Source organism: Myotis brandtii, unplaced genomic scaffold (assembly GCF_000412655.1).
Source record: "Myotis brandtii unplaced genomic scaffold, ASM41265v1 scaffold225, whole genome shotgun sequence".
Taxonomy (NCBI): Eukaryota; Metazoa; Chordata; class Mammalia; order Chiroptera; family Vespertilionidae; genus Myotis; species Myotis brandtii.
The window spans coordinates 1,530,091-1,539,748 of record NW_005358435.1 but is presented as its reverse complement, the minus strand read 5'-3'; the positions used below and the strand labels follow the sequence as shown (position 1 = coordinate 1,539,748).

The window sequence follows — 9,658 nt, the reverse complement described above, 5'->3', positions numbered from 1 at the left end:
GGGGCGGGGGGGAGAGGGAGAGGTGCGCTCTGTTCATTGATGCCTCTCAGATGGCCTGTCCCCGCCTGGGTGGGATGTTCTGTGCGGACCAGTGTGTTCCGAGCCTTTGGCTTTGGCCATGTTGTGAGGGATGCTGCCTGCCCCTCGGGGAGAGGAGAAACCCACGGTGCCACCCGGAATCGCCAGGGGCAGCCCCTCTGCTATTTGCCTTGCTGTTTAGTAATAAAATAACAAAGGAAGCCGCAATCCTTGGGAGCTCTGTGCTCTTTCCGGTGTGAATGTCAACAGAACTAAACATATTTATGGCTTTATTTCTCCGAGGGGATCACAGACAGCAGGGAGTTTGCGGCGATTAAGTGGTGTTTTCTCCAGAGGCCTGGACAGACGCCGAGGAAAGCACTCGGTTTTATGGGGTCTTTGATAACATGAGTACAGTGAGTGGACGGCGGGTCCCTGAGCCGCTCTCGGTGCATCCTACACGTCTACACCGTGCCGTGAAGGCACTGCCCTCCCTCAAAATGAGGACCCACGAGGACACTGTCCGTGAACACACTTCTTGCTGTGGCTTTAGAAAGTGATGGTCCCTCGTTCCAGGGAAGGACAGCTCCATTCCGGTAAAAGCCACAGGCCGGCCTTTCTGCTTAAGACTTCTGTTTGTCTGTCTGTGTTTACTTGTAACATCAGGAGGAAAAGAAGAGCCGGGACAGGCGGATGCACAATCGAGTCGTGAGGGGCCCTGGCCTCCAGCACGAGGGATGCGCTGGGGTGAGGGATCTGAGTGTCGGGACCCCCTCTCCTGGTGCCCCTGTGAGGGACTGGAAGTCCCTTGGGACTCCCTATATTTATTGTGGTATAATACACATGACATAAAACATACCGTTTTAACTACTTTGAAGTGTAAAATCCAAGGGTGTATAAGAGACGGTCCATTCACAATGTTGTGCATCCTGCCACACTATTTCGACCCAGAACATTTCTATTAACTGAAAAGGAAACCTTTCTGAAAACACCAATTGAAATCCTAGTGGGGACAATGCAATAAGCCCATAAAAGGTAGCGGGAAACTGCTTACTAGATCTGTTTCCTTCATGGTAGGGTATCAGGTCAGGAGTGGAATATGTCCATGCAGACACACACTCACATATAGTTATATATATATACATGAGAGAGGGCAGGGGAGGACCCTATCACCACTGCCTGGTCACGTGCAGCTTTCAGTTCTGCTGGGATAGTGCCCACACGTGTCATCTAGTCGTTTCACTGTGTGTCATGTGAAGACATCCCCTTGGTAAGCCTCAGCTCCTCCAGGCACTGAGGGTTTATGAGAATGACTGTGACTTACACCATCAATAACAGTCAAAAGGAGAGGGGACCACCAGCACAAAGCATGGTGCCAGGTGCTCACATGCCTCATTGCTCACCCACCAGAGCCGGAATCTGCAAAATGGGGAGAGGGGCCGATGGTCCCATTTTACAGATCGGGACAGTGAGGCTCCTGTATAGGTGAAGGCAGTGCAGAGGGTAACACACTGACTAGTACCAGAACACTTAGCCATGAAGCTCAGCGCCACACAGAACGTGTAAGTTCACACAGGATCCTATACTCAAGTAACAACAACAGGAAACAGACACAGGTTCTTCACTATACACAAGCTGTACGGACAATCTGAGTTCTTGGACAGGAGGTGGACAGCCATTCCCTCCTGAACAGTCATTCCCTCTCATTCCTTCTAACAAGACCCTGATTTTGTGCAGACCAACTGGTGCCTGCCTCCTGGATTCATCTAAACCAGCAGTTCTCAGTTGACGGATCCCAATGCACCCACTTAGAATGAACTAAGGAAATACTTGTTTGTTAACTCACTTAGACTTAGAACGACAACAATCCCATTCCATAATTACACACATAAACAACAATTTTATGAATTATGTGTGGAACAATATTTTGACATAGAAAACAAGACCATCCTAGCTGGTTTGGCTCAATGGATAGAGTGTCAGCCTATGGACTGAAGGGTCCCGGGTTCGATTCCGGTCAAAGACACATGCCTGGGTTTTGGGCTCGATCCCTAGTAGGGGGCGTGCAGGAGGCAGCCGATCAATGATTCTCTCTCATCATTGATGTTTCTATCTCTCCCTCTCCCTTCCTCTCTGAAATCAATAAAAATATATTAAAAAAGAAAAACTCCCACACAAACAAAACCTTTATTGAGAAGAGAGGCACTCGGTTTTTTATAGTTTTTTTTGCAAATCTCATTGATGCCCAGCTTTAATAGAAGACAGCGGAGTCTCACATCTGCTTCTGCATTCAGTCCCTGAGCCGTGTTGCTTTGGTTGAAGGGCGAGGGAAGACATTGGCTCTCACAGATATGCGTTTGGAAAAGACTGAAGGATTGTAATGGCCTTTTAGAGAGCTGAGGAGAGTCTAACTTGATACCTCACCCAGGCTGCACAAGTGGTCGTTTTTTTAGAAGGTTAGCTGTCTATGGACCCTGAAATCATACCGATGGACTTTACACATGGTCTGTCACATCAAAACCTATTGCACTTACACTCTGAAGAGATCTTTTACCCATGCGTAATTTTTTTTAACAGCGTGCATTGGTCAAATGAAAAATACTTGTCACACAGATCTGGATGTTGGCACATTTCATCATGAAGTATTCAAAAAAGTCACATTGGTCAACATCACCACTGATTTCATTAGGCAAGAGCCTGAGTACTGGGAAGCAATCAGGGTCACGGTGGTGGGTCTAATATTTTGAAATTCTAATTTTTGCTTGAAAGCTCCAATGTTATCATTGGCAACAAATACTGTGTGCTGTTGTCTTTGAAATGACATGTTTACTTCATTCATCTCCTGGCAAAAGTCTGCCAAACACTGAAGTTTGAGAAGCCAGTGTGTCAGCTGTACTTGGGTATAAAAACAGTGTTCCATGAGAAATGCAGCTAGTTCAGCTCGAAATTCAAACACGCGCTTTCCCGCCAGAGGGCATGGCAGCGCAGGGCTGGACAGCTTTCTTCATAGAACTTCCTGTTTCACATAAGGACTGAAAAAAAAAAAGTGTACTCAAGGGTGAATTAAATTTTACTGCTTCATCAGGACGTTTATTTTTATTTATTTATTTTTTAAAATATATTTTATTGATTTTTTTTACAGAGAAGGAGGGAGAAGGATAGAGAGTTAGAAACATCAGTGAGAGAGAAACATCGATCAGCCGCCTCCTGCACACCCAACTGAGCGCAGGGCAGTGAGGAAAATGCTGACCACTAGCAATTTGCTGACCGGGTGTCATTGGAGTGAGGCATAGCGATTTCACCCCCAGTTGCTTTGGCACTGTTAGTGCAAATGTCCACACAATGAAACGAGGCCAATCCCTTTTTAGCATTCTGATAAAAATCATTTGACCTCGCAACCCCCTGACTCGGAGGGTCTCAGAGACCCCAGGATTCCATGCACTCTACTCTCTAAGGACCAGCTGGTCTGTATCAGTCAGAGGAAATCTGTTGCCTTTCCTCAGTGATTATTCTTGAGCAGGTCACGTGACCCAATTCTGGCCAATGAGATGGATATCAGCTGGGGGCCTCTGAAAAGGTTTTTCTCCCTGACAAAAAAAAAAGGGAGCTACCACAGGAAAAACAAACAAACAACTTTTGCCCCTTATTCCATTTCCCTTTGCTGGATGAGAATGTGATATTGGTGTGATGGCAACTGGGACTATGAGGTAAGATATCAGTGAAATGCTGAGAAAGGGGAAAGGGAGGATGAAGAGCCTATGTCCTGGATGACATTACTGAACTGGTAAGTCAAATTGGAGATACAAGATTTTTTGCTTTCTGAGACAACTAAAGTCTTTGTCTAAACCAAACAGGGGGATCTTTGTATACAAATGCATCCTACACCATATATCACCTTATAGAGATACCAGAGACCGGCAGCAGATTTTAGAAGGTACAGGGTTAGAAATGTAGTTTATGACTCAAACTTAGGAATGTATGTACATACTGTTCACTCATTCAGTCAAGAAAAACTTTTGAATCCTGAATGAGGTAGGGTTGGTTCTGGCTGTGCAGCATAGAAAACTCAAATTAAGAGTTGTTTAGCCCTGGCCGGTGTGGCTCAAGTGGTTGGGTGTCCTTCCATGCACTAGTCAGGGCACATGCCCGGGTTTTGGGCTCGATCCCCAGTAGGGGGCATGCAGGAGGCAACCAATCAATGGTTCTCACTCATCCATGTTTCTCTCTCTCTCTCTCACTTCCTTCCCCTCTCTCTCTAATCAACAAGAGATGAGTTTATTCCTGACAAGTACACAGTAGAGTGCCAATATAGCAATTCCAGAATTATTAGGAACTGAGGCTATTCCTTCTAGCCTTTCTATTATCGTCAAATTGTTTCCCACTACAGGAGCTCCAGAAATCACGTCAATATCTGCCTACCTCCAAAGAGGAAGGAGAGAGACCACATGCCTTCCCCAAGGCCATTACTGGGAAGTTACATAAGCTGAGGGTGGCCAGGCTGACCTGGAACAAACTGCCTGTCCCGGGGTGTGTTCAGCACTCAGCCCCCGAGGCCTCCCCGCTCCTGCTTCTAGAGCAGTGATGGTGAACCTTTTGAGCTCGGCGTGTCAGCATTTTGAAAAACCCTAACTTAACTCTGGTGCCGTGTCACATATAGAAATTTTTTGATATTTGCAACCATAGTAAAACAAAGATTTATATTTTTGATATTTATTTTATATATTTAAATGCCATTTAACAAAGAAAAATCAACCAAAAAAAATGAGTTCACGTGTCACCTCTGACACGCGTGTCATAGGTTCGCCATCACTGGTCTAGACCGCAATGTGTCCTGCTATCAGTCAGGGTTTTTGCTTTTGGAGAAGAATAGGAGAATGGATACCTGGGGACAAGAGCAGTCTCTGCCACAGGAGCCCGCTATGTGCTGTTTATGGAACCCTGAGGTCACAGTTTATTAATGCATCAGCTTGTACTAGGAGAATAAAGCACACTTTCTAATCACTTATATATTCATTTACTCAAAAAGTATTGCTTGAGGGCTGTTTGTACAACCCATGAGATATGAGATACTTTGGTGATAGAAAAACAAAGCAAAAGAAATTTGTATGCAGTAAGAAAAATAGCCTGATTGGGGAGATATGTTTATGGTCAAAAAGTAAATAAAAAGCCAACCACAAATGTTTTTTTTTCTTAAAGGAATAATTAAGGGTATATGCAAAGTCTAGATATCAGGAAGCTTACTGTACTTTTCTATAAACTCATGAGAAATGGAAAGCAATTAAATATCCAGCTACTGTTAAAATCAATTGTGGTACATAATTAACGATGCTGTAAAACAACAATTGTAGTTAGCATTTGCTTATCATTTACTTTATGTCAGACGCTGCTGCACCAGCTCTTTGTATGTGTTAACTAAGGTAATCCTCACGACAGTCCTATGAGACAGAGAATTATGATTCCCCCATTTTACAGATGAGGCAACCGAGGCACAGAAAAGTAACTTGATCTCCAGGTTGCACAGCTCATAAGTGGCAGAGCTGGGATTTGAACACAGAATCCAAGCTCTTAATCGCTACTCATTTATTCACTGATAGATATTTTGTTCAGCCTCTATTATTACCAGTGTGATCTAGGTGCTCAGGGTACCTCCTTATGAAACATACATCAGACAATGAATAACAGATATAACAATCTATATATATAAAAGCCTAAGTGATCGTTAAGATGGAATGACTGAAACGACCGGAATGACCAGTCGCTATGATGCGCACTGACCACCAGGGGGCAGACGCTCAACGCAGGAGCTGCCCCCAGCCCACAGGCCCCAATCGCTGATGGGGTCTGCTGGCCAACTTCCCAGTCCCTCCCCCAGGACAGCAGGCCCCAATCACCTGATCAGAGCCGGGCCCCAGGCTGGCATGGGGAACGGGGGTAGGTGGCGGCGGACACGGGCAGCGAGGGAAGGAAGAGGGGGGGAGGCAGGGAGGCAGGGAACCTAATCAGTCCTGATCGCCAGCCAGGCCTAGGGACCCCCACCCGTGCACGAAATTTGGTGCACCAGGCCTCTAGTCCATATGCTATGGAAAAATATAGAGCAACAAGAGAAGGCTCCAGGAGTGGTGGTAGGTATAAGGTGTTATTTAAAATAGAGGGGTCAGAACTCTCATTGGGAACATGACATTTGAGCAAAGATTTGAAGGAGGTGAGGCCATACGGATGGGTGCCTTCAGGAAGAGCATACAAGACAGAGGGAACAGCCAGTGCTGAGGTAGGTGCACATCTGAGATGCTAGGAGACTAGCAAAGAGGCGGGTGTGTCCGGAGCAGAGTGAGTGACGGGGAGAGTGACAAAAGTGACAAAAGCTTTAGGGAGTGTGGGTGTGGGTGCTGGTCCCACCATCAGGGCCTCCCCATCCGACTATGGCTTTGACTTTGCACCCCTGGGGGTTTTCAGTAAAAGAGGGTTGGGGTCAGCCTTAGGTTTTAACCAGTGCCTCTGGCCGCAGTGTGAAAACTAGACTGCAGGGGGCAAACCCCAGAAACATCACAGGCAGATGTTCCCATTAGAGTAAGAACTTGTTCAAGGTTAGGCAACAATATGCACAGATAGTATACTATTGTCTGGGGGCTGTGACCACTGGGGAAAGCTGCATAAAGGGACCCCTGTGCTCTCTGCAGTACCCCGCGAGTCTAAGGTTATTTCCAAATAAGAAGTAAAATACAAATAAAAACAGAACGATCCCATTTTTGTGTAAAAATGTCTATGCAAAGAAAAAACACTGCAATCTCAACAGTGCTTCTCCCTGGGTGGTGGGATAACTAACCTTTTTCTTCTAGGTGTATTTTGTAAGTCCCGGCAATGTCCACTGATGCTTTTGCACTTTAAGGAAGCAGGCTTTCTAAGACCATCTGGAATGGTCCAAACCCGAGCGGTCTGCACACAGACATAAGGCAGTGAAGTGGGAGGGGGGCTCGGGACAGCAGTTCTCCCTACAGAGGCCGCCCCGGGGCCGAGGTAAGTGGGTTGACAGATTTGGAAACTGACCTGACCCAACGATGGCACATTTGAACATCATCCGATTTATGGCCGAGGCTTAACACGCGGCAGCGTCCAGGCCCCCGTCATCACATGCCATGCTTGCTCTGGAGGAGGCCGCCACCCCCCTGGTGGCTCCATTTGTCACCAGAAACTGACATGTTTGGATAACACGCTCGCCCCATGCTGCTCGCCAGCTCCCCGGCTCTCTGTCCAGTCCTTCCCTGACACCCTGCAGTTACCTGTCTCTGAGTGACAACCTCCCTCCAGCAGGTGAGCCCCTGAAGGCAGGACCGGGGTCTCCCTGGGCTTAGAGGAGGAGCTAATATGCAATCAGGCTGAAGATGACTTTACCTTTTGCTCGCTCAGAAAGTGACGACTCAGTTTTGTCCATTCTTTGCGTTCTCTCTCTTTAAAAAAAAATTTTTTTTTATTGATTTGAGAGAGAGGAAGGGAGAGGGATAGAGAGACAGAAACATCAATGAGAGAGAAACATCACTTGGCTGCCTCCTGCATGCCCTCTACTGGGGATGGAGCCCCAACCTGGGCATGTGCCCTGACCAGGAATCCATCTGGTGATCTCTTGGTTCATGGGTCAATCAATGCTTAGCCACCGATTTTCAAAATTTCCCCTCAAGGTAACAATGAACCACAAACCAGCAAAATACGAGAGGTAATGCTTTCTATGGCCCAAAGGTATCCCTCCAAACCCCAGATGACGCCTGGACAAATTATTTAACTTTTTTTTTTTTTTTAAACAAAGCTTTGGATATAATGTTTTCCTTGTTCCTTCTTCCTGTCCCTTCTTCTTTATTTAGCAAATGCATACAGATAATCTCCCCCGTTCTAGAACACACACTGAGCAGGTAGTGTAGCGAGGGTAAGACAAACGGGGTCCTTGCTCTCATGAAGCTCAGGGGAGGGGCAATCAGGTGCTGAGCAAATGTGTAGCAGGAACCAGGTACCTGCCTTGGCGAGTGCAGGTTGGAGAAGTTCTCAGCACAGCGAGGCGGGTAGCAGCAGCCCTGACCTAGATGTGAGGAGGATCCGGGCAGGGAAGGCATCCCAGAAGTAGTGACTCTTTGTTTCTGGGTAAGAATGCTCACGTTTACTTCCCTATCCAAATGCGTGGGAGGACCCTTCTAGAAAAGCATCAGAAAGAAACCTGACCATTCTTCCAAACAATGAGCGTGGGTTTAGGAGCTACATGGAACAGGAAAAAGAAAGAGTAAGTGTGTGCGCGGACATAATTACAACTGGAACTAAGAGGCCAGACTTGTTTGTACCAGAGAAGAGAACATGCAAATGGCCCGAGTTAGGGCTGGGACAACGGGCCCGGGAAGTTACTGATGAACGCTGTGCACACAGCAGTGATATTCTTGCAGATGAGCCAGGGGTCTAACATGAACGCCCATGACACATTGGGAAGCTGGGCAAGGCCCCGGTTCTCTCTTTGTGATGTGGGGCTGTCCGTCACATGGAGGACATCTGTCACCCTGGACCCACCCACCCAATGTCAGAGGCAGCCCTAGGGAGTGTGACAGCCATCAACGCCTCAGCCATCTCCAACACACCTCTGTTTCCTGCCCGAAGTCCTCAGGTTAGTTTAAAGGTCACTTCTTGGCTGCCTTCTGTAGACCAGGGCCATGTGGTGGCCCAAAGGTGGGGTCAGTGGCAGGGGCTCTGAGGAAGGGACAGATTCAACAAGGGCAGAGTCTTGCTAAGGTGCATTCTGAGTGGGCACAGCCAGCACATTTCATAGTGAGGAGGTGGGATGTCTTTCCCTGGGACCCTGGGGTGTGATCCCCAAGCAGGAGACCCTGGGTCTGCAGAGGGAGGGCCTGAAGGGGCCAGTTGATGATGCGGGAAGGGCACCTGGTCTGAAGGACTAGCCAGGAATCAATATAAGAACAGAGGAGGCACCAGGCAAAAAGGAGCACCGCTTCCAGGCGGGGTCTCTCCACCTTGGTCCTACTGACATTTGGGGCTGGATCATTCTCTGTAGTGGGGGCTGTCATCCCTGCCCTCTGTCCACTAGATGCCAGTAGCACCATCCAGGTGTGACCATCAAAACTGTCTTCAGCCCTGGCCGGTATGCTAAGTAGAGTGTCATCCTGCACACGAACGGGTCTCGGGTTCGAATCCCGATTAAGGGCCTATACTTTGGGTGCAGGTTCGATCCCCGGCCCTGGTCAGGGTGAGTGCAGGAGGCAACCAATTCATGTGTCTCTCTCACATGGATATTTCTCTCTCTTCTCTCTTCCCCCTTCCTTCCCTTGCTTCCGCTCTAAAAATCAATGGAAAAAATATCCTCGGATGAGGATTAACCAAAAGGAAAATGAAATAAAGTAAAAATAAAATACAAAGTATCTCCAGACACAGACAAATGTCCCCTGTGGGGAGAACGGTCCCTGTCTGAGAACCACTGTCCCAGGAAACAGCTCCAGGCTGAAGGAGGAGGAGGAGCTGGCCTTCCTGCGGCCAGGAGAGTTGCTAATGGGCAGCAAACTCCGCTAAGTGACAGGATCCTGCCCTCATTCCCCGGCCAGCAGGTGTCCACTTAGGACTCAAGTTGTTCCATCTCCCTTTCAAAGATCTCCCGGGT

At 47.6% G+C, this 9,658-nt stretch overlaps 1 long non-coding RNA gene across 1 annotated transcript; it reads right to left on the bottom strand.

Moving 5' to 3' along the window:
- Positions 1–5,387: 5,387 nt before the first annotated feature.
- Positions 5,388–7,443, bottom strand: LOC106726092. The gene is made up of 3 exons (XR_001362101.1): positions 7,408–7,443; positions 6,842–6,951; positions 5,388–5,453 (listed from the first exon to the last, which is right to left on the bottom strand). It is a non-coding gene; the product is annotated as an uncharacterized LOC106726092 (long non-coding RNA).
- Positions 7,444–9,658: the final 2,215 nt, after the last annotated feature.